Raw genomic sequence first — 25811 nt, 5'->3', positions numbered from 1 at the left:
TGCTACAGTTGTTTAAGAGTTTATTGCTGTGCAAATTGGTGGTAGAAATCTTACAATTATCAGTTCTATGAACAAGGAAAAGGCAGACTATGTGCTACCTGATGAGAGACACTAACAGTAACCTACATACACTGGGCATCGACTTTTCATATAGTTAGGAACACATAACTCAGAATGAAAATACCTGATAGTTAAGTTCTGTCATTGTGGAACTGGGACTCCTGAAAAAATCGCTTTGGGTGATATTTTCAAAATACTGCAGCTATGGTTAAAATTTCTAAAAGACTTTATTTTTACATTTTTGAAATGTAATTTATATTTTGAAAAACTACATGGAATTTAAAATTTCATTGCAATTCAATAATACATAAGCTCTTCAGTTAATTGTGCATAAAAAAGAAATATGGGGTCTTGAGTTAAGTAAACAATTTTTGAAATTTTACTTTTAGTATAAACCCAAACCTAAAGACCAAATGGATTTTTGCTTAGGAGTATTACTATTGAACTATACTGTAGAAAAACACATTTGACCACTAGTTTTTAAAATATTGCCTTCTGTCCCTCTGCCCTGAGTTCATCCATCTTTAATTTTGAGGTATACAATACATCCATAACATGCCATATATTGATATCTAGAAATCCAAGTATGAAGTTGTATCTAAAATACTGTGTGTTTATTTCATTCATATATGATATGCAGTAATTCCTTACAAAGCAAAGGCTTGTCCTGTATTGTGATCTGACGTGACCATTCAATCATGGCTAAAGTATTAATAATTCATCTTTTATTAAAATGGTAGCACTTTAGCTCCTATTTATACTCTGCCAAAGTGTTTCTTTATCCTAATACTCAAGAGACAAATTATTAAGCACTAAGAAAATCCTTGTCTCTACCACATTTTTGGTGAAAGAAACCATGTTTCTGCTGACGTGTTAAAGAGCCCCAAGATGTTTAATCTTCTGTTCAGATGTCCACTTACAGTGTTTTGCAAGTTTCAAAATACTTCAAGTGAGAAGTGATATCTCCATTGTTTTTTTTCAGGTAAGCTGTTTCAAAAGAATCTAAATAATATTGCAATCCTAAGACTCTTCTGCTCAAGCTGAAATAAGAGATTCAGGAGGTGGTTTCAGTATCTTCTGCCTATAGTGGGAAACTGCTTGTCTGGCAAGACAATATTTCTTGTCCATTGCCCTAGAAGGATCAAACGTAAAATCCCACATAAGACAGGACATCTGTTTATCCACAAAATCCCTTCCCCATTCATCCATGCAGGCTGGAGTGTATCCATTCTGGACTTTCTTCCATCAGGAAGGAAGGCGCTGTGGAAAGTCATTAATACAACCTGCAGAGCTCCATGCAAACTGAGTTATGTTCTACAGCCACTGCAAAGCACGTGCCTGTTTGAATACTGTTTTCTTGCCCTAGTATTAGCTGTCACTATAAATAGTTACTTTTGGGAAAATACACTCTTACACAACACTGGATAGCAGCAGAATTCAAGGGGAGTATAAATGCTGACTGAATAAGATATACTTAGCAGCAGCTGCATGCCAGATAGTTTGATCTTTGTTCATTAGTAGCAGTATTAAATTTGTCTAAATAGAGCCTTTCCTAATTAGCTTTAGTGACAAAAGGGAGTCTTCTAAACCATATCATCCGAACTGGCTGCAGGGAGAGATTCCAAACTAGACTCAAGGTACCATGTAAAATATTCTACTGTAACTCATCTTCTTCTATTGTAATTCATGTCCCTCTTAAGCTTATTAATTCAGAAGGAATCCTAATGATAATATAATCCTCTTATGTTTGTAGTGGTTTTCTTTTGCAAGAAGTAGGGTAGAACTGCTACTGTGCCACCTAATGGGTCATTAAATTCTTTTCAAAATAGTGAGAAAAATAGGCCACACAGTCATAATTTAGGATTTTGCTTCAACAATTTAACAGGATTTCTTCCCTGCTTATATTTGGCCAAATAGTCTTTGAGAATCTTGATTTGTGAACGATCAAGTAATTTTGCTTCTCATTATGAAGATTTAACTGAGCTTATAATCCTAAAACAAACTGGTCTTAGAGAACGCACTACAGAAAATACAAAGATTTTAGTCATGACTGACACATCAAGTGATGTAGCAATAACTGATGTCCTCATAAACTTTCATTGATCAGTCTTGATCAAACACTTGCTTTGTTTTGTTAATGAGTTATCACATTCATATTTAATAAAGGACTTACCTTTCTGCTTAAATTTCACATAAGACAGCATGAGTTACACATTTATGCTAAGATAAACATTTATTTTAATGATTTTTTTAAGATGTGGCCAGAAATTGCAGTCAGCAAAATGGAGATGTATAGCTATATCAACTCATTTTCTTACCTTTATTTTCCCTCTTTTCCTTTGTCAAAATTTTATTTCTCCTAGAAAAACAAAATGACAGTATCTCTATTGTCTTTACTTCTTTAATCTTCATGCATATATATTAAGCATTATTAATATTATTAAGAACTAAAAATAATTTATCAGTTTTTAAGCATCCACTATTTTATAGCAAATTTTTAAAATGCAGAAGAAGCATCTTCTGAAAATCACTGGTTTACATTTGTTTATTTTTTTTAATAGAAAAGGAAGCAAAATATAATTCGTCAGAGCACTGGATTTATATGATATATGAATCCAATCAAGACATTTAAAATAATAAAGATAGCCAAGGATGTACAGCACCACAATAAAACTTGTCATGCTAAAATTGCTATTTCATTATTCATGATTAATTATTCATTGCATTATTCATTCATTATATTTTATTATATTTACTGTGTTCCTAAGTTAATTTTTTTGTGTATGTTACCACTCACTTTCAGATGTTTTTGAGACCTGTGCTTCCTATATAGAGCAGGTAGTGCATATAGAACCTGACACTTCATTAAACACCTAAAGGCATTTTGAATCAAAATCCATAATCATGTAATCATTTTTAAACTAAGAAAGCAACTTGTGAGCACTAGTCACTAGATAGTTTCTGTATATATTCCACCTCTGCAGCAGGGACTCAGATCATTTGGGTCAAGCCTCCAAATGGTTAATTTCCAAAACTACATGCTTCAAGAGTTGTTAACAGTTTCAACCTTTCACCGTAAAAGTCCCACATGAAAACTGACCCTTTTGATGCATCAGCTATTTTTAACCTATATGTCCAGACTCCACAGTCACACTGATCTCCGATTTCTGCAGCATTCTTACTTTGACCAAAAAGCCAGACTTTGAAGCAGCCGTCTTGACAGTGTTATCAACTGTTTGCCACACACTGCATGCTTTTGGAAAAAGGCCAATAATGAGCATTAGAGGTGGAATCATTTCTGATGGCCACCTTGGGATTTCAGGTGGCTGAAAGGAAGGTGTTTCTCTAGTGAGTTAAGGAAAGCAAATATCAAAAGATCAGATGTGATATAATTACCTTGAGCTTATTCAAAAAAGTTAATTGAATAATAGACAACTTTCATTGCATTCTTTGCAGCCATGCATTGTAAAAATCAAGGAGGTCTGCCAGTGGTTTAAAAGGGGTACTAAAAGCAATACCATTTGGAGAAAAATTAGATAATCCTCCCATTTGTATCAGAGAATAGTCACTTGCTTTGTCTCTTTCCTTGAAAATATGAATCTGAATACGGAAGGACAAAAAATCTTACCATGATTGCGTTACTTGGTGCCTTTTGAACTGCCCTGTTTAAATCCTAAGCTTCTTGAGATTTGAACTACTTCTCATTTTTGTTTTATTGAGGATTAGGCATAGGTCAGTGAGACATATCTCTTGTATTTCTGTTAGCAACAGTTTATGATTACTTTCAGAGACTGTCAGAGTAAAATAAAAACAACTATAAAACATTAACAAAGTTTTGTCCTAACATTGAGAAAACAAACTGCATAACTCATTTAAAGCAATTCCACTCTTAAATTCAAGATTTCATTGGCAAGCAAACCTTACAATCTTTGTAGTGTGAAATGAAACCTGAAGATCATAAATGCAACTAGAACACTCATCAGACATCATTTTGCATTTAATTGCTTGCTAGTTGAAACTAATTGCAATGCAAAACCCAGGGATTTACTTAAGAGGCTAAATTGGAAAATATGTACAAACAGATACCATAGGGACTATTCCAGCATAAATCTGGAAAATTTTAACTTGTCACTAAATGGATTCATTTGCTATGGTGGTACAGTACAAGCACAGACAAGTAGCAAAGGGAGGTCTGTCTGGTGACGTGACAAGTATGTGTTTCAGTGGTAATAACTAAATAAGTGACTCTGAGGATCTGTACCTTTTGGGTGGTAGAGACAGACCCCCATTCCCAAAACTCAAAGTGCCTTCCTATGGATCTTTTACATACTCACACAAACGCCGTTCACATGTTGTGATCCCTATTTACTAAATTTCTAAAATAAAGTATAAAAACTCAATTAAAAGAACAAGAAAACTTACTGTGGAGAACCTGCCTGGTCCTCTGCACTTGAGGACTATTGAGTCCCAGACTGATGTTCAATAAATGTTTTTTTAATGTTCAGGACACACACAGCCTAAAAACTGTGTTGAAATTAAGCGTGCTTGTTATGTGTTTCATGTAACATCTTGAGAGCTGCTTAGACAGGGATATTTTTCTTGAAAGAATTTAAGTCTTAATTTTAAAATGTGACTGGATTCAAAAGAGGGCATACTCCATACAATGCAGAGATTCCTGAACCAAAAAGTAGGGCTTGTTGGTTCTGTTAAACTCAAGTGTACACTTAGACTATTCCTGAGACCAGAGCTAGGCCGAGTTCTGAATTCTAACTCAGATTATTCCCCTACTACCCCCCTGAAGAAGGTGTTACTAGCAAACTCTTCTTGGATTCAGAGTGCTTGTATGCCTTCTTTGAAGCTAAGACACTGTTCAGGATTTAGTAGAAGAGCAAAAAGTGATCTACCATCTGCAAAATATGCAACCAAATTCCTCATCTCATGAGGAGGGCTTCAAACCTGCTAGATATTTGTATGAATGGCATCAGCAATGGATTAGCTACTACTATAGGTAACTAGGCATTGTCCCATGCTGCATTGCTGATATTATCATAGGAAATAAATCAATAGCCATGACCTACTAGATTTCAAGTTATTCAGGCTTCAATTAGCATTAGTATTATTTTCTGCGGATTGCACAGTTCATTAGCAAGACTTGACAGTCCTGACAGCTGGTGCTTTGGAGCACTGCTGTATAGTATTCTTCAGTGACCTTGACGAACCTTTTAAATCACTTTAGCTCTGTTTTGGAGAACAGATTGTCCATGCTGAATTTATAACCTGCACTGCTACTAAGGCAGCTTTCTTGGCCAGCTTCTGTCTCCCAATTTCTGAACATCTGCTATTCAGAAAATCGAAGTCATCACCTGAATACTGGATGAACTTATAGGTAGCCAAGTACATAAGGACATAATTTGCCTCATTTCCCATAAAATATAATGGAGTTAATATGTATTTTTCTAATTTCTGTTGTAGTGGGCTTTACAAAATGAAATTACTGAAAGTGAGCTTTTCATCATGTAAATATACCAGCACAGTCAGCATTGCCTGAAACTGCTACAGAAGCATTTACTGTCATGCCCTAGAAAAAATAAACTTTAGTTCCTTTACAGTCTTAATTTTTTTGTTTAATTTCACTGTTGTGGTTTTCTTTCCAGCTAGCAGCATCCGTCCCCATAATCCTGAATTCTCCTGTGAGTCAGAACCAATTTTGTCTGTCACTATAAATTTAGGATTTTTGGACAATTGCCCAGACACTCAGCAGAGTCGCTTTTCTCCTTTGTCTTTCCAGTCAGTATGCACTAAGTGCTCATAAGTCACATTAACTAGAATTGAGGCAAAGCAACAAATTGAACAAATAACTATAATGACTGGCAGGGAGAGCAGAGACCTGTTTATAATTGCTTGGTTTGCTGAGTACATGGATGTTAACATGACTCACCCAAGGGCAATTACTTTGTAGCTTCTGACAGGTGTGATATGGTATTGTTGATTTTGGCAGATATCTCTAGTACAAATGCTCTAGTCGACCTTGAAAAATCTGATGTCAGCAGTCACAACTGTGGCCCTGATGCTGATCCTTCTCTTCTATGAGAAATGAACCTTTTCATCGATATTTTAAAAAAATATCCCTGGTTTACCTTATTTCTTTGATTTGAATCATAGAATTGTTAAGGCTGGAAAAGACCTTTAAGATCATCAAGTCCAGCTCCCAAAATAGTATGACCACTATGCTCACCATTAAACCATGTCCTCAAATATTCACATATTTTTAAAACACTTCCATGGATGCTCACTCCACCACTTCTGTGGGCAGTTGCTTTGCAACTTATTCTGTAAAAAAATTTTCTTAGCACGTAATCTAAACCTCTCCTGGTTCAATATCCCACTCCTTTTCAATATTTCCTGCAGAAAATAGTGTGTTTCTGCCATTTTTTTCCACAAATGTTAACAGATTAATATACTTAAGAATTATTTTTATTCATAGTAACTCAGGTCTTTGGGGTGAAACTTTCATTTCTCTTGAGCTAATGTCTCAATATTTCCCCATGAAGTTCCCACAGTATCTGGGAGCAGTGGTTACTCATGGTTATTGCACAGGGCCATTTCTATTCTCTAAGTATCAAGTTCTGGCAACTTGTAATCAACAAAGTTTTGCTGGCTTGCCATGAGGATAGTGATTTGAACACCAAGAGTATTTTAAAATTACCTGGCTGGATAAAAATAAGTATTTATCCCATCTTAAAAATCAAGCACTTTAAATGTATCTGGTTTTGACACAGAAGTGTAAACTTTCTAAAGTTTATAACTTGGCTTCTATACACAGACATTTCAGGAAAACTCAATTCCTTAAACATTACTGAAAAGGTCCTTAAATGGGGACATAATTTCAGCTGAAATAAACTTGTTTTCCTTACAGAGAAGTGTTTAAGGAATATTCTTTTTTGTTTGCCAAGCTCTGATACTTATTGACCTTCAGGTGAGTATAAAGAAGACTGCAGTGTCTTGTCCTAAAGTTTAAGCTCCCAGAATTTAAAAAAACCCAAGTGATACAAAATAACCAAATACATTTTGTGCTCTAATTATGAACACACACTGATTAGAACTCCTAAGCAAAATCAAAGACTGATTTCTTCCCTAGTATTCAAAGTGTACTATGATTAAGAACATTCTAGTACACAGTAAAAAATGATTATCAAAATATACATTGGATGCTTTAGCAAAGACAATGAAACTATTCCCCACATTGCAAGAAAATGCACAAGAAACTTCTACTGTCCAGAGAATGCTGCAAAGTGACTTAAGTGAAACACTTGCCTTACACAGCAGTCTTTCATAGCATGCTATAACTAGTAATCTACCCAGGATCAGAGCCAAGGAGGGATTAACCCATCACAGAAAGACATTCTATTTTCGGCAGCAGGCATAAATGCCTAGTGACTGAACACACTGAGCTTTGTGCAATATGCCACTGCATTTGATGCTTGATGAAAAAGGGTACTATAATTTAAGCTCATAATACTGTGTTGATGTATCACATCTGCTAAATTCATTTTAGCGCAGTAAACTGGTAAATCAGATACATCTTCCAAAATCCTTCTTTGGTGATTCTTGCAGTTTAGAAAATACAGCTACATCTTAAGCAGAATCAGATTCTTCCTACCATCTCAGAAGGTCCCTGCATCTAGAAGAGAGAATGTACATTGGCCAGCTGATCCATTTTTTTATTCCTTTTTTAAACTGACTGTTGAACCACTATTGCAACTGACCTTAGTCCCCAGAGAAATACACTTTAGTCCTTGTACTAGAACTCATGGATCTAATACAGGGATTGGAAAAATATTTCTGTGTAAGGGACAGGTGTGCACTCTTTTGAGCCATTACCCATGGCTTCACAGATCGCAACATGTGTCCAAGCACTGTAAGATCGCAGTTATGTCCCTGGAATGTTGCACATCTGGCTGTGCCAAGGTGCCTGACATAACACTGCAGTGGTTCAACAAAGCTACTCAACAGTCAAGAGAAATGCTCATAGTGGGTGGGAAATTATACAGCTGTAACATTTTATCTATATTATCATAGAAGCATTTCTGATTAGCATTTCCGAGATAACAGATAAGGAGTATAACTGACAGACCCAAAAGTCATCCTGAGAATAAAGTACTTCATGTTACTTTGTACAGTGCACATTAACCCTTATAATTTATTCTGGTAGTACTTTGTTATTATTGATTTTAAAGCACAATGAAGTGTATTCTCTGGAATTGATTGGGTCAGTGAAGATCTCTGTCTAATATAGGTTTTATGAAAGCAGCTCACAATTTAAATAAGCCAAGGATTTGTCCTTTATCTAGGTTTGTTCATTATTAAAATGTTTCTGAAAATCATATATACTCATTTTCATATAAAGTAATATTTCATAAATTAGATTTATTTTCTCATTTTGTGCAGTAGAAGAATGATTAGCTTTCCTATTCTGCTGTATTTTCATAAAGGGTTGTGTGATACTGTCTTATTTAAGGCACATCAATTGATCTCTTTTCTGAACCCCCAGTTATTCACCTTCATTTGTCCAATGCTCATAACTCTTCACAAATATTATTCATATTCATTTTTATCCCTATGGAAGCTGGTATTTCTGCTGTCAGATACATAAATATCAGAATTCTGATTTGGATTCCCAATTTCAAGTCCTTCTGCAAAGAAATTATAATTCTGCGCATCTATGTAGAAAAGACAGGTTTTGCTTTTAATTACAACTTTAAATGCCCTGCCTTTCCAATTAAATGATCAACAACACAACTTACATCTTCAGAAATGAATGACTGTGTGTTGAAAGCCACTCCAAATTTACACTCCACAGAAACTATGTGACAGACTCAAGGATAGAATCCAGCTCCCTAGAGTGACTGTCATTTTTTTTACTTTTTTTAAGCCTGCCCATTCCACCCTATACATCTCAAAAATTCTCCAACAAATGGAACAGTTATCCCAGAGACAGCAAACTAACTCAGCCACGGTACAGATCTACCTGGTGCACTGAAGTAGGCATGGCTGAGGGGAAAATGGTGTGTGATCATGTCATTTTAGATCAGAACTCCATAGGTTACAAAACTAGAAGGGCCCATCTTGATCATCTAGTCTGACAACCTTTATAGGAACAGGCCGTGGGAACGGCTCAGAATGAATTCTGCTTTCATAATGCATAAGTACAGAGGAACAGAATTAAAAATGTGTAAGCAACTTTCATTCTGACAGTCCACAATTTTGAATGCCTCTTTTTGCAGTGTAGATCTTTTTCAAGAGAGGAAAAAGGGTACAACTGTTTTATGTTTAATTCCTAGTTGCTGTTTCTCCAAAGCAATCAGACATTCCATCTGAATAATCTATAAATATCCTCCTGATTCAATTTCCTTCCCTCTGGGGTGCGTAAAGTACTGGCTTTGTAGTGTGCCAGTGAAGTGACCACATTGTCTTACTGTTCTAGATGCCAAGGAAAGGAGGAAATGGAAGCACTGCCACCAGAGATTAAGGTATGTCATTTGTGGGGCAGTGAAGGAGGTTGCAGGCTGGGATAGAGGGTTGTGTTTACAGCTGGGAAAGGGGGAGCTGGGATAGAAGCATAAAAGGAGGTTTACTACGCTTAATTCTCTTCATGTGATGGTTACCATATTCTCAATCATGGCATGTGTTCCTTGGAACAAAACCCGCTTTCATAACTATTTTGCTACTTTATTTACTTACAGGCTAAGTACTGCTTCTAAAACACTTACACATTTTAGTGGCAAACACCAAGGCCACTGTATTATTTACCAGTGCATGTCTCAGTTAGCCTCACCTAAGGAGATATCTGATAGATGGAATGTTTCCCTGTTGATAGTTTGTAAATAAGGAGCACTAAACCTTGGCAGTCTCACCCTATGTATTAAATATCAAGACTGTGTGTCAGAGTCTGGTTAGGATAGGGTGGATTGAGCACTAGGCAAACAGCAGAGAGAATCCCTTCTGCTCTCTGAGTCAGCTGGACAAGTAGGTCTGCTGGGGTTCCTTCAACTGGAGGCAACACTTTGGCAGCAGAGGAAGCAGCAGAGTACCTGCCTTCTCCACCATCCCTGTCCTCTGTACCCCAGGTGCCAGGCTGTGTCACACAGTGTGCCCTGAGCCCCAGGCTGTCTGTGCTCAGCCAGACTGCTCTCATCCTGCATGCCTAAGGGCACTAGTTTTTACCTCTAACATAACAATCATCAAAGCTTGCAACTATGGGCCAAATCCTACTTTCAGACATACTTGAGTAAAACGGGAATTAAATAGTTAAGACATTTTTCAGATCTGAAAGAGTACATAATGTATTTCCCTCATCCAAATGTCTCATCTTTTAATCCAATCAGCCAAGAAGTTTGATCCCAACTACGCAGATTTGATTTGCAAAATCAAATGGAAATGGCCAGCATAAAGCCTGTAGTATATTTTACCTGCAGTCATTATGCAGTTAATGCTGTGAAAGAAACAGTGCTGTGTTTGAGGGACGGGCTAAAGCCCTGCCTGAATGTTTCTTATCTAAGAAGGGAAGAGATCTTTCTTATTGATGCCATTAGTCTGACAGCAGTGCTGGAGGGACCAATTCAAATTTAAGAGCTAGATTTAATCTGAAATTATCAATACCCTGGAACTTGCCATGTCCCAAAAGATTAGGCCAAATAGCAGCATCATATATTCTGAGCTCATGTTGAAAGCCACTGTGTAGTTACTAATTCTATTAGGGAGAGCATATCTCCTCCTCTTCACCCATTTCCAGTGGATAAGCCCATGCTAATGAATTCAACCTTCAGTGTTCAATGAATCAATGGTTAGCAACATACAGAAAAACCTTCTTTGGAGCCAAGGAAAAATATGTTTCGCATATCTGTCATAAGAGAAAGCATTAATTTTTTAATCCAAATGGGTAATGCCTTTACCATCAGTAAGTGAATTTTTAAAGCTAGTATTTATTCCTGACATACAAATCCTTTAATGGCACATTGTGTATGAAGCTATGTACTACAAGCTTAGGGGGCCATCCATGCACACACAGATTCTTTCAAGACTAGAGTTTTAGGTGTTTTCCAATCATCACCCTAGCACACAACTAAAAGTCACTGTGTCACTGGTGCTGGCAGCTTGTCTTAGCTCAATATGCAAAACTTAGCTTTGGGTTCTGAGCAATGTGACAAGGAGTTTAGATGAAGCTTTTTTTAGGGGTTAGATTATTTTTTTCTATATTATACAAGGGTTTTCTATAACCCTTGATTCTTCCTGTATGGCACCTGGTATGAAATGATTGAATTATGTACAGAGGGGCTGATTTTTTATGGTATTTTCTGGAAGCTAAGATATTGTGTACAGAACCACCATACCTTAGGAGAATCACACATCGTGAGTTATTACAGACTCATAACCTATTATTTCTTTTCTTACTCAATGACCCAGATAAAGAACACTAGCATTAATATTATTTAAAGACAGGTTTTCATGTAAAGGGATAGTTTTCATTAGGAACTATGTACATTCTATGTTTCTAAATCAGAGCCATAAGTATACACTCTTACCATGTTGAAATCAAAGATTTGACTGAGAATAAAAGAAATATGCAACCTCAACTGAGATAAAGGAAAATACTCAATTGAATTCAGCTGAGCTTCAGCACTTTCAGAATACTGGAAATGTTTAAAGAGTTTCAGAGTTGGAGTATATGTATTCACCTTTCCAAGAAATGTATAAATGAAATGACACATGCCAAGTGTCTTCATGTATGTCTAGCCACAAAGTAGTATAACTTTGCATTGAAGGCAAAACAGAGAAAAAAATCTGGATATATTCACAGTATAAACATCTAAAAGGCATAATTACTATTATTTTCAAGCTATGTCCAGATAAACACAACTTTCTTATGTCAACCTGTGTTGAAAGAAGCATGAAAAACAAGGTTGAGTGTGTGTACAGAAAGTTGAGCCCCCACTTGTTTTTAGTTTCACTCTCTACTTAACATCCAGTTGCTGTGCCAACTGCAGTAGCAACTGCTTGGCTTGGAGCCCTCTTTTGATTCTCTTTGTTTTGATATGACTGACATGGCATTGTGTTACAAGTTCTTTCTCTTTGAATAGCTGGTTTGAAGATTGTGTAGAAATTTTTTAAGATTCCCTAAAAAAAGGAGAGAGGGAAAAACCTGAAGGTAAAAAACACCTGTTGTCTGTAGTACGAGTTGTATCCCCCCCACCCCTGAAAAATCCACAACATTTTCTTTGAAACAGTTGCCTCAGTACATATGGGTTTCTTTATATGAAGGGTGTCCAGTTCTGAACATTGTCACCCATCAAATATGGAAGCCATTTAAATATTCTACAGAGCAATAAAAACCCATTGTCTGCTCTGCTTTGTAACTGGCATAACCACCAGACTATCCAATGATAAATGTCTAGCAAGAGCTCTCCTTTCTGATTTGGAAACAAAAAAGCCCTTCCACTCCAAGATGTTACTTTGTTATCCCACTATCTGCCTGAGAACACACAACAGCCATTAACCAGAGCATCCGTTTACCAACCTCTTCTTGTTTCATTTAAAGTCAATACCAGAACTGCCTTAGTACGCAATGTCACAGCAAATTTTGCTCTGGTTCTGGTCAGCTGCTGATATCTAAAAACAAACCTGCATGGCTTTTTATATTTGCAGGAAATATAAGAGCAAAGAGACAAGTACAGCAAGTGGACAGCAATGTGACCTTCCTCTGCAGCATCTCAAAAAACCTTAACAGCAGTGTAAATCCAAATTGTCTTCTTGCTGGACTGTTGTGAAAGATATTCTGCCTTTCTGATTCCTGGCTGATCCCTGGGTTTTCATCAGAGTACCATCCTGTACTTGGTCTTGTGTACTGGTAATAATCACCCACCTTCTTAATCTGACCCAACACCCTTACTTCTCTAAATCTGTATTTCTATAATGCACAACTCTTCAGAGATACTGTGGTTTATCCCCCAAAGAAGCAGAGTTTACAAGCTAACACAGAGTACTCAGCTAGTATTCAGCTGGCTGATAGAGACACACTATGCCATATAAATAACCTGATAAAATGATCAAATATCATTCTGTTACTGGCAATGGCAAAAAGCAGCCTTCCAAAACAAATAGGGCCAGGATCTCATCATAAATGTATTTCTGCCGTTTAAGTGCGAGACAAGCCTGTGAAGTCCTTTTTTAAAGCAAAGCTCACTATGTCATAGTGATACTTAATGATTTTTCAGAGTCGGCAAAGGAACTCTAGTCTTTCTCTCAGGAATACCAGAGAGACATGCAAGCATAAACATAAAGTTTTAAGAAAGCTTTAGCTAGCACACAAATCAATATTTTGCACACAGGAGAGTTTTCCACTGAGCATTTAAATACAGGGATTTAGTTCCCTGAATATAAACCGCCGCTACTGAAAAACTGGGTTAATAAAAATATGTCTTGAAAAGTATTTGAAATACAAGTATTTTTTCTTGCAGTCTGTCATGTGCCACTCAGTGCTCTTAGCCCAACATGAAACTGGAAGTCTGTTTCCCTGAAAAATGCAGAGATCCTGCTACAACTTTAATCTGTGTCTGCCAGAAAACTCTGACTGAGAGATTTAATGGCTGCCGGTTCCGCATATGTTTCTGTCAACGTGATCCTCAGCTCCAACTGCGTCTTACAGAGAAATGCTTGAACACATGAGAGCTACAGCTGAGCTGCACAACGACAAAGGCAAAGCTGACACAGTGATCTGGTTTTAGAACAGAGATAATATCTTAATTCATTATCTAGAATAGAAAATGTACTGCTTGAATAGGATGCCGTGATTCATAGCTGGATTGCCATCATGTATGTTTTTTACCTAAGGGAAAAAATACATTTGATAAGGCTCTCTTAATTATTATCTGTTAATTTATTCTAAGGGCTATATTGCATGAATTCACAAAATGAAATAGGGTCCAACTTGCTTTATTGTGTTGCTGGTTCACCTGCTCTACCTCTCAGTCAATATTCCTTTATTTGTCTCTATATGGAAACTTCTCATCTCACTAATAGTTAAGCAAACATTAAGGATTGCCTACAACATTCTGTAAGACTTTAAGAGAGATACAGATCACATTCTTTATCTTCACTCATTCCTTTCAAAGGTGTGGGTTTACAAACACAGAGCTCAGCAAAAGAGGCTTGATAGTTTAATAACCCATTCAAAAAAAGGCCATCAAATATGAATCAAAATCAGGCAAACTCAGCAGCTTGGGCTGAGATTTTGTTTTTATTTCACATTGAAACCTGGTTCATAAACTTCCAATAAATAAATCCAGCTGTCATACCATTTTAATCTCTCTGCCTACTGATAATGAAAAGAGAAGCATCATCTTGGGCAGAGCAGGTGTTAGAATAAAAAGGAGCCAGTCTGAGCCCCAAGCCCAGTACGTGGTTATGTCCCTGCTGGGTTAAGTTACGAAGAAATCCAAATCATTCAGTATGTGGGTGAAAGGAGGGAGAGGCCCATGCCTTTCTTTCTCCTTAGGCTCCTCATGAGACTGACACTGCCCCTCCTCTTTGAATATGGTTATCAGCAAATCCATCTCAGAACAGCAATGAAGGGATATTCATGACGACAGCAGCTGCAAAGTTGTTAAAAATATACAAAATTCCATTGTGTGGGTGGAAAGATTGCCCTTGCTGAACAGAAACAGAAATCTTAGCGCCCTGATGTTTTTGGCTTCAGCTTGCTATATTTTGACACATAGTCTAGAAATCCCAATCCAAGGTGTGCTTGTTGTCCTAAAACCTTTTAAATACAATGCTTAAAAATAAAAATGTGTGGCCACCATTTTTTTCCCCCTCTTGAACAAGGCTTTCATGTTCAGGGATGAGACAAGAGAAATGATTTTTCCACCTGCTATCAATACACCAGGCCAAGCTGCCTGGGGTAGCTAAAAAAAAAAGCATTCCACAACTCCGCATGGATTTCAGTGGATTGCTTAGCAGAGCCAAGATTTTCAGCTTTCAGCTGCTCCTGTGGGTTTGTGTGGCAAAGTGCACAGAAAATGCCATGCCAACCATTCCTTCAGAGCAGATGGGGAGAGGCATATTTACTAATCATCACAAAACCTGTTATATATGTTTAAATCTTTCTTATAACAACAATTTTCTTTTCAGCCATTTATTGAACAGCTACTAAGCTGAACCTCTGCTCAGTATGTGATTACAAAATCAGGGTTTTACTTTCTCTCCAGGATCCAGTTGGACAATGAATGACAATGACCACAACATGCTCCCAACTGCAACTCTGACTTCTAGCAGTCTTGCTGACAGCTAAAATTTTCTAATACTTTATGGTTCTATATTTCTGAAAATAAAGTTAATTACAGCCGATGCAGAACGTGATATCTAAAAGTGGAAATTGTTTTGCTTAGCCTAGCTTATTTTTCCATAGTGATATAAGCTACCTATAGAAATGCACTCAAACTAAACTAAGAGATATGCCAAATGTAACTATCATTACTCAAAGATATATTTTGCTTTCCATCCAATATATCCAATTCTATTCATATATCCATATCTGTAACTTAATCTTGAAAAAATATTTGAGTCCCTTGTCCTCTCCAAAAGCTTCTGAAAACACCTAAAGAAATTTTAAAAGAAGTATCTTAAGACTCAAATCATATTTTCTATCATCGAATGTAAACAATACTTGAAAATATATGTAACTTAACAGTATTTTCCCTTGTCCTGAGAAAAAGGTAAATACTGTTTGCTTTCTTGTGCACGTAGTGAAGAAACAGTAAATAAATAGCTATGCATCCTCTCAAAATCACTGCTGCACTCTGCAATTATCTTTCTCATCCATCATAAAGCCAATACACAAGTGATTTAAAATATCAAGCACATGAAGACAGCCCAGGTCTGTGGTTCCGCAGTTGCCGGGGTGTTGGCTGCAGGAGGCAGTGCCGCAGAGTGAACGAGCACTGTGGCTGCATGGGCTCTCCTTGCACATTACTCAGGCAAGGCTGGGTTGTGCTGGGGTTTTTACCCAGCAAACTCTCAGTATCCCTGTTGCATTTTCATCTTCCGCTGAAATCACTGAAAGGGTTTGAGATAGCAACAGACTCCATTTCCTATGAGTCAACCTGAGGTTCCACTCCTGGCAAAGACTCCTTGCTGCTACATTATTGCAATTTTTAATAATTACTGCTAACAACGTTATTAGCACATTGCAGCGATTCCATTTTATATTCTGCAGTATATGCTCCACTGATCATTTTTGCATTTCTCTAATTCCTATGTTTGTCTCTAGTTTGAGGAAATTTTCTAGTAAATGAATTTATAACCATTAGTCTTTTATAAGCTGGATTGTATGCCTTCTCTATTTCAGTTACTTATATTTTCATTCATTTCTTGCATTATCTGCAGTGTTTTCACTTTAAACAGCAAAACTTCTTGATGTTTCTGAAAGGTTCATTTTAAAGCAATAAATAAAAATAGCTTAAGACACCATCTTGTGTCCTCAAGAAACAGTCCCATTTGTTTACAGTTAAGAATCATGACAGCAGCTGCTTGCAGTCCAGGATCGCACTGATTATTATGCCATGGTATCATAAGAATATTTCCTCTACTTGTATTACAGATATATTAGAGCTATCAGTCAGAATGAAAATATCTGCATGAAAACTCTGATGAATGAAATAGGTACTGACACCTAAGACTTGACACCTAAAATAGTGAGAGAAACTGTGATAGAAGCACTCAGAGAAATAATACATTTCTTATTAAAAAAAAAAGAGACCCTAAAGAGCAGGAGGACTGTTTGCCCCAGGAGCAGCAGAGCTGCAAAAGCATGGTTTCCTGTAGATTCGTAACCTTTATCCCAATCTCTCCTACTGCTTACCTTTTTATGGTGATTACAGTTCTTTCTGTCTCCCTTTGAACCCTCCACTGGGGAAGAGACAGTGTGAGCTGTGGCCTGTTACCAGCTGCATTTGCACTGATTGGCCATGAAGTTATTCTTAAATAGACAGTAAGTCCGGCAGTGGGAGTTCTTATTTTGTCTTCCCTCTGTTAATTTTCTCAGAACTTCTAGGACATTAATTGTCTCTGGGATTTTCCTATCCTTTTTGAAATCACTCTTTAGGTTAAAAAACTGTTAGGTGAAGAATAGGCTCGGTAGATAGAGATTCTGCTGGCATAAACCAATTGCCTTTAGGAAACCAGTCTAAGAAATGTTACTTTTGTCTTGGCAAGACAGCTACAGCACTGTTCAACTGGAATGGCTGTTAAACTTTACAAAAATCATTTCCAGTAATCACCTAGCACTTAGCTAGTCTATTTTGAATGGTGCAAAGATAAGTACTCATAATTTATCTTATTCATATGAGCAGAGCCATAAATTAACAGAACTTCAAAGGGAATCTTATATAAATGTCAATCTATTGTCTGAGCTTGATATCACAGGGTAAAATGAAGTTGAATAACCTAGCCAGTGTCACCAGCAGAGCTGAAGGCTTCTTGCCTTCCACCAAAGAAATGAGAGTGATTCAGCTTCTTGTGATTTTCCAAGAACAAAGGGCATGCACAAACCGGATGGGCTGGTGGTAGAGCCAAGCATAATCCATAAGGATTAGTTTTAAGAATGTGGCACATGTTGCTCCTCTGATACATCTTGATATTCATCACTCCTTCAGCCAGCATGAACTTCACTTCTGTTGTTAAAGCTGTGTCATGCTCTAAAGTAAGAGACATCTATTTTAAATCAGTCATGGCCCAGAAGAAGGCAAGGCTGTGAAGTGACTTCTGAAAAGTTATAACTTTACACTGTGTAAAGTTGAGGTACATACCTTGTATGAGCTCCATTTCACTACCTTTCTCTCCTCAAAAGATAGCACAAATTTATTTCAATGCCAAAATTTGATCAAAGGTAGTAGGCGTGATCTGGAAGATATAAGTTACTTAACATATTCAGGCTCAAAAGTAATTCTAGGAGCAGATCACCATACAGAGTGAAGTGACTTATAGAAATGAGTGTTGAAAGCAAAGGAATCCAGAGGGCTAGTGATGAAAGACAGACTGAAGCCAGGAAAGTGCAAGACTTTGAATAATGAGAAGACACAAACGGGAGGAAGAAGCTGAAATAGCAGGGAAACATGAAGAGTAGTCTTAAGGATTTCATGAAGATTACTTTAGTAACAAGGACCTGGAGGCAGAAAGAAGTGCAAATCTTCTCATGTATCATGTAATTTATAGCACAGAAGACTGAGTTTTGGATAAAGGCCATGGCAAGAATAGAGAGATCATAAATTGTGGGACATTAATGTTTATATTGGTTTGCATCACAAAATATTATATCGGAACCAGCTTATGCATCTGTACATATGCATATATGTAAGGATAATTCTTAAAAAAGTAAATACAGATACTGCCCCAAGTAAAACTTTGTTAACCTAAATACATGACCTTTACAAGATGTACAGGGCATGAATACAAAAGCTAAACTTTCCCAATGTGTCATCTCAGCTTCCAGCAGTCTGCACTTTAAAGATGTCCTGAACCAGAGGTTAGACCGAGATGATTGTATTCAAAGTCCCAAGCAACTTTGCTTCCACAAATCTGTCAAATTAAGGGTTTTTGCACTTAGGGAAAAAAAAATGTTTCTTAGCAAAAACAATTCTGAAGTTTCACAGAAAAATGCACAATTACCTAATGTGATTATTTAAAATATGTTGCTTTTGATGTGAAGTCAATATTAATAAACAATAAACATAAAGAAAAAATATTTTAAAACTATTTTCCCCTTAATATGTTCTGTTAGTGTTTCCTTTACTGTTGCACTTACTATTCTAAGGTTCTTGCTGACTGAACTGGGGGAACATTTCCATTTTCAATAGCTGTCACTACTTGGGGAAACATACTTGAAGAATACGTTTTCTTTTTTTCACAGAATCACAAACTGGGTAAGGTTGGAAGGGACTACAGTGGGTCATCTGGTCCAACCTCCCTGCTCAAGCAGGAACATCCTAGATCACGTTGCATGGGATTGCTTCCAAATGGCTCTTGAATACCTCCAGTGAGGGAAACCCCACAACCTCTCTGTGCAACCTGCTCCAGTGCTCAAACACACACATAAAGGTCTTTTTCTTACTATTCATGCAAAACTTTCTGCCCATTGTCTCTTGTCCTGTTGCTTGGCACCACCAAGAAGAGCCTGGATCCATCCTCCTGACACCCTCCCTTTAGATACTGATAGACATTGACGAGGTCCCATCTCAGTCAACCTCTTCTCGAGACTGAACAGGCCCAGCTCCCTCAGCCTTTCCTTGTAAGAGAGATGCTCCAGTCCCTAAATCATCTCTGCTGCTCTCCACCAGACCCGCTCCAGGAGTTCCATGTCTCATCCTGAGGAGCCCAGAATTGGACACAGCATTCCAGATGCGGCCTCACCAGGGCTGAGTACAGGGGCAGGATCACCTCCCTCAACCTGCTGGCAATGCTCTTCCTAATGCAGCAAATCTAATCATTGGCCTTCTTGTCCAGCAGGGCACACTGCTAGCTCATGGACAGCTTGCTGTGCACCAGGACCTCCAGGTCTTTCTCCACAGAGATGCTTTCCAGTAGGTCAGCTGCCAGCCTGTGCTGGTCCATGGGGTTATTCTTCCCCAGGTGCAGGACTCTGCACTTGCCTTTGCTGAATTTCAGAAGGATCTTCTCTGCCCATCTCTCCAACCTGTTGAGGTCCTTCTGCAGGGCTGCACAGCCCTCTGGGGTATCAGCTACTCCTCCCAACTTGGTGTCACCAGTGAACTTGCTTAGGAGGGATCTGCACCTTCATCCAAGGCATTGATGAATAGTTAAACAATAGTGTGTCACAACAGTTTACACTTTACTATTTAAATAAAAGGGTTTTTTTCAGTGTAGAGAAAACTCCAGTCAAATGTTTATAAAACATTTTAGAATATTTTTATTTTAAAAAAAGGAAAGCATTTTATGTGTTTATAATTTTCCTTTTTACATCTAGAAATCATTTGCTCGAACTTAAAAGTGAGGACAGCACAATAACATGGAAGACAAAGAAGTGTTGGGAACATACTCTCCTGAGGGCATTGAATTCTTAGCTATAATGGAGAGAAAGAGTATGGAAAAACAAAACCAGCAACTTCTTAAGGGATGCCCAAGAGACAGTCGCAGCTATAAAACTAGATGGACGGCAGAATTTGAGAGTCATTTGCTTTGAAAAGGAAATTCAAGCATTGTGAATGGAAGGGGTCAATTAAGGATATGGTGACCATAAAGCACTAAATCTAAGCCAAAGATTTCACCCCAGTCACAGTAAATTTCAGAAAAATGCACAGGTATGAAACAATGGAGAATAAATAGAAAGCAATAACCAATGTTTTATGACTGACCTCAATGGACTCCGTAACAGAACTTCCTTTTACTTTATGACAATGCCTTAAGTAATAAAAAGGATGAGTTGTCTCCTTTCTCAAACAAAAGCAATGGTGGAACTGGGTTGCATTAATGATTTGTTCATCTGACAAGCCCAGAAGTCTACACAAAACCAAAAAAAAAAAAATCACTGAAGGATTTTTAATTTTCCAAAACATAGGCTTATATGAGAAAAAAAAAATTCCAAATAATATATTTTCTAGGTGCATTTAATTATTTATGCTTATACTGGTCATTTTTTGGCAATAACAGGTGGAGTGTTGGAGCCTTACAGCCTATGCTGCCAAGATGGTTATCTATACATTGTCATTCGGTGTCACAGAGAGCATACAAGAAATGTGATTCAGTAACATTTAGATGGCTCAGTCCCCAGCAGACCTTAGTTATGCCACTTTACGTAAATGAGCATAAGCAGATATGACAATGAAACTCCTGCTTTACCAGCTGCTAAGGAAAAATCTATTGTTAGGCAAAAGACTGTATCATAAGGCAGCATAAATCCATCTGTGTTGTTCTATTTATGTGGTACAAATGCAAAAGGAGTGTGGCACATCATCAAGTTTCATGTAATTTACTGTGGGAGCAGCTGCACCCCATCCAAACTAAAAGAAACCTGAAAGTGTCACCATCAGCATATGAGAACTACAAACCCTTAGCACAGATGTTGTATAAAAATGAAAGCAGGCTTGAAGGGTGATGAAATGGTGAGCAAACATACTACTTTACACCCCCTGAAATGCCATTTTCTTTTCAAGAAAGATGTTGATAAAAATTTTAATTTTGTCACTTCTTATTTAATCAGCATCAGCCTCATGGCTACTGAAAAAGGTCACAGTTATTCTAGGCCCACCATTTTTTTATAACTGACCATTCATAATAAATAGTCACTCAAACAGACTCTATTTCATGTACCTACTAGATAACTTCCTCCTTCTGGTAGAGATCATAGAAGGTTCACGTTGTTAGTCTATGTCTCTATCTTCTCAAGAAAAAGTAAATAGGTTGTCAGAAGCAAAATAGAGCAGAAATAAATTATCATAGTCCGTATAGTTTACTGCAAACCAAGCTGGACATTATGTTTAGAGCTCTGGGTTTTTCCCTCTCATTGTATTAAATACTAAGAGCAGAGAATGCTTAGCTAATCTGTACTTCTGAACTAGTATGTCAAAACTGTCAGAAGCGATACAGGAGCAAAAATTTGTATCCTCCTGATTAGATGTTCCAAACTCTGACCTTTTTATGCCCCACTCTTAAAGTCCCACACATACCCCCAGCTCTCTCTTCTCTCCTACATTAAATTTCTGGCCCATCTCCAGAGCAGAGACTGCAGTGTAAGGAGGAATGAAGTGATCTCCTTCAAGTGAACTCCTTTATGTGGGTTGAATTTAATGCTCACAGTGGATAGCCTTTCTAGTGCAGGATAATTCTGGGATATGAATCAACCCTTCCAAGGCACAGGGAAGAACAAAGGATAGGAATGCAGCAGATGAAGAAATACCTCTTTTTTTAACCCACTTTTTCAATGGAGAAGTATTGACTTTTAAAATTTCTTGATGTCTTGACAAATTCCAGGTTTCACTTAAAAAAGTGTAAAGCGCAACTTGAAATTAATGGAAACACTTAAAATGCTCTAAAACTGCTAATTACCCTGAATGATGGAACAATATTAAGAGAACAAGAAAAAAGTAACGAAATGGTTCTGTAGTAAGCTAAAAATGAAAGTGATGCCTCTCATCCCAAAATAAAGAGGAATAAAAATACTTTGAGTCTTATTTGCAATGTTTTTCCTTCCATTTGCTGTAAGTGTTCTTTTGAACACTTATACATGCAAAAAATAAATCACAGTACTTTCAAAGTGCACCAATACAATTGTTAATTGAATTTATATGGTAAGTCAGAGCATAACAGTATCTTTGTTCAATCAACACAGTACATTTGAGCATTTTGTATGTGGCAAACTATTTGAAAGCTGTAAGTTATGCAGACAAGTTATTTCATTGATATCATGTAACACAGGAATTCCAGACTTTCTATGTCCCTTCATGCAGAACATTAAGGACTTAAACTCATCATATTATGAATTCTAGCATATTATATCCTCTTTGCAAAAGTTGCGCTTCAAGGGTGTTTTTTAACTGCAGATCCAGATTTCAGCTCTCTCTCATTCTTGAGTTTCACATCATTTTGACTGCAGCCACATACAATTAGTGTTTATATTTGCATACCAACAAGTCGTACAAAACAGAATAGAAATAATTGTGTTTTTCACTTTTCGAGCTGCTAGAGTTTTGTCATTGGTACCTGTCAGAGACTGAAAATAGTTCATGCCTCAAACACTGATATAAAGTTTTGCTCATTATAAAGAAGCTACAACTGAAGAAGCTTCCCTGAAGAGTGGGACTTCGAACTGAAAGTCAAACTGTTGATTAGATAGTGTGTAACACATTGTTCAGTCATCTCAGGCTGAGGGAAAGGAATGCATCCACAAAAGGCCAAAGCCACCAGCTGCAGCTATCCACGGCTGAGTTTGGGGTGGGGGGAGAACAAAGCTCACAGAAGCCAACCAAGGGGGGAGGAGGAGGTTTTGGGTGCATGGTGCAACCTCTGGTGAGAGGCAATAAACACCCATCCCCCATTACACAAACTGGCCCAGCTGTGGAACCCCCAACCCCACAGGGCACATCCATGGGACATTCCCGTGAGAGGCTCGGCCCCACAGGGCTGCACGGGGTGCAACAGACCCAGAGTCTGCTGTGAGAGACTGACCCCCCCCCCCCCCAGGGGGCCATGCCTACCTAGCCTGGGCATGTACACCCATGGGACGCTGTGCCCTCCAGGGGGACCTTCACCACCAAGAGGAGCAGCTGGAGAGGATCAGCAAACAACATTGGGATCCACGGAGTGGTGGTACTTTCCTTATTCTGTCCCTGTCTGTCTGTCCTCCGCACCTATCTTCTACTTCTTTCTTTCTTTCTCTTTCTCTCTCTCACTCTCTCATATTTACCATCAAATAAAACCCTTACTATTTTCACTGGCATATGGTCTTGTTTGCACCTTAATTCAGGCAGAGGCATTTCTAAGAACCTCAAAACTGGATCATAACAGTACCTACTACAGATCAAAGAAAATTCCCACAGCACTTAGTCGAATGCTTTTACAATAAAGGTTTTTATGGTATTATCTGGTCCAGAGTGCATGTTGACAAGCACAGAGGAAGAGCAGTCTCTATGTAATACTTTTGATGAACATTGTACACACACCACTTGACAGGTCCTTAGATGATTTCATTTTCAGTGCTAGAAGCAAACTAAATCTTGTCCAAGAGTTCTCACTATTTAGAGATTATCGCTTATTGTTAATGAGATGAGCATGCATTCCCTCACTGTCATCATTTCCTCAGAAAAATACAATGCTGTTAGGAGTCCTCACATGGCATTCAGTGTTCAGACATGAGATGTCTCTGGGCAGTTTACCTAGAGAGAAAGTATCACATTAAAAGATCAGAGTGCTAAGTACTGGGAACAATTTAAGTGCAAATGTCATATCTAATAGTTCCTAAACAATCAGTTTGAGCTCTTAAAAATGCAGCAAGATACATATCCTACTGTTCCATTTTGGCTCTGACACTGCATAAGCAAGGTCATTTCAGGTGATCTATATATAGAGAAAGATCTTAGTCTCTTGAATACTATACTGAAAGAACCCCTGAATAATTGACTGCTACAGGGAGTGGATCCAGCTCATTATTTGAATTACACATCCATCTGTTTCAGTCAGGATGGTTTATAAACAGGTTGCAAGAGCTAGTTGAAATTGTCAAATAGCACATAACATAATTTTAAACTATAGAAGTAGTTTAATATGCACTTCCTTTTGTGAATCAGCAATTTTAAAGGAGAGGAAAAAAAGTTTATTCTGTAATCCAGGGATTTTAAGGAGTTTATACCATCTTCTTTTTGTCCCTGGACTATACATTATTCTGAGCCAGGATTTTATGTATTCCTTGCCCCTTTGCTTTCTAATTAATTTACTGTATTCATTTTAGCCTGTCAAGTCATTTTTCAGTATTAAATTTTAAAACAGTGGTTTTAAATCATAACTTACACTAAAAAGATATATTAAAAAGATGCATCTTTTGCTCGTTCTTTTCTCTAAAATATTATGGAAAGGAAGAATGAGAACATTTCTCGCTATAGACTCTTGTGTTTTATCAGCATTCAATTTCTTCATGTTTTAGCTACTAAAAGATTAGGCATATTTTGACTATATGATTTTATGCAATCTGTTAATATGGCTCACATAATAGAATTACCCATTTACTGTCTTCTTTCCCTTTTTCTTTGTATGACCTTCTCTGAGATGAGGCCCCCACTGTGCCTGGTGCTGAGATGCAACCCATTGTGCCTTGCTTCTGACCTTTTACAAAATCTCAACCTGATTTTTGTAATCTGGAATTTCTTAAGATCTCAATGAGAATCATTAGCACAATTTACTTTCTGCTTTATTTTTACATTGTGTACATATCATGTTTCAAACCTCTGATTTCCTTAAGCTCCAGATCCCTATAAATAGCTTGCTTTTATGGTTTTTAGTCTAGATGCTAAATTCAGAATATTGGCAGATGTATTGCTTTGAAAACTTACATTTCCCACACTGTCTGGGAAAGTACCTCAATGTCTACATATACGTGCTGTCATAGAAAGAATAACTGGAATAAAATTATTTACATTTTGGTCTCATTTTAGTTTATTGTTGGAAGATGGGTAAATATTTTCAGATAAGCTTTTAGAATTACAGGGGGAAAGCTGATGAAGCCAGAATAGTCCATATACTCTTCCTGTATCTTCAATTCAAACACAGCTATTGATAAGATAATTCTTCATATGTGAGAGTACAAATTGCTAGGTGTTCTTCCAGTTCTGCTTCTGCTATAACCTGTTGCTTATATTTGCTGTGGCATTTAGTTTGAGTACAATATGGTAGAATTTATCCTCCAAACCAAGTCATTAGAAAATGTGCCTTAAAACAGATGCCTCTCCTTCTAAAGACCATTAAACCCATACCTCTGCACTTGGCCTCGCTATTTTATTAGAAAAAAGCAGAATTTCACCAGACCTACTTCAGGCCACTCTTACTTGGGGATACTTTTGCATCTTTTAGATAATAGATGAGGTGGGAATTACCCAGTAAATATGCACTTGTGTCATCTATTATTAAAATTCACAGACACACCAGTTTATTTCTGTCCAGAAGAATGGATTTAGATAACATGAATTTCTCTTTTT

This window comes from Aphelocoma coerulescens, chromosome 5 (assembly GCF_041296385.1).
Source record: "Aphelocoma coerulescens isolate FSJ_1873_10779 chromosome 5, UR_Acoe_1.0, whole genome shotgun sequence".
In the NCBI taxonomy this organism is placed as follows: domain Eukaryota; kingdom Metazoa; phylum Chordata; class Aves; order Passeriformes; family Corvidae; genus Aphelocoma; species Aphelocoma coerulescens.
The sequence above is the reverse complement of the archived record's forward strand: the minus strand, read 5'-3'. Positions refer to the sequence as shown.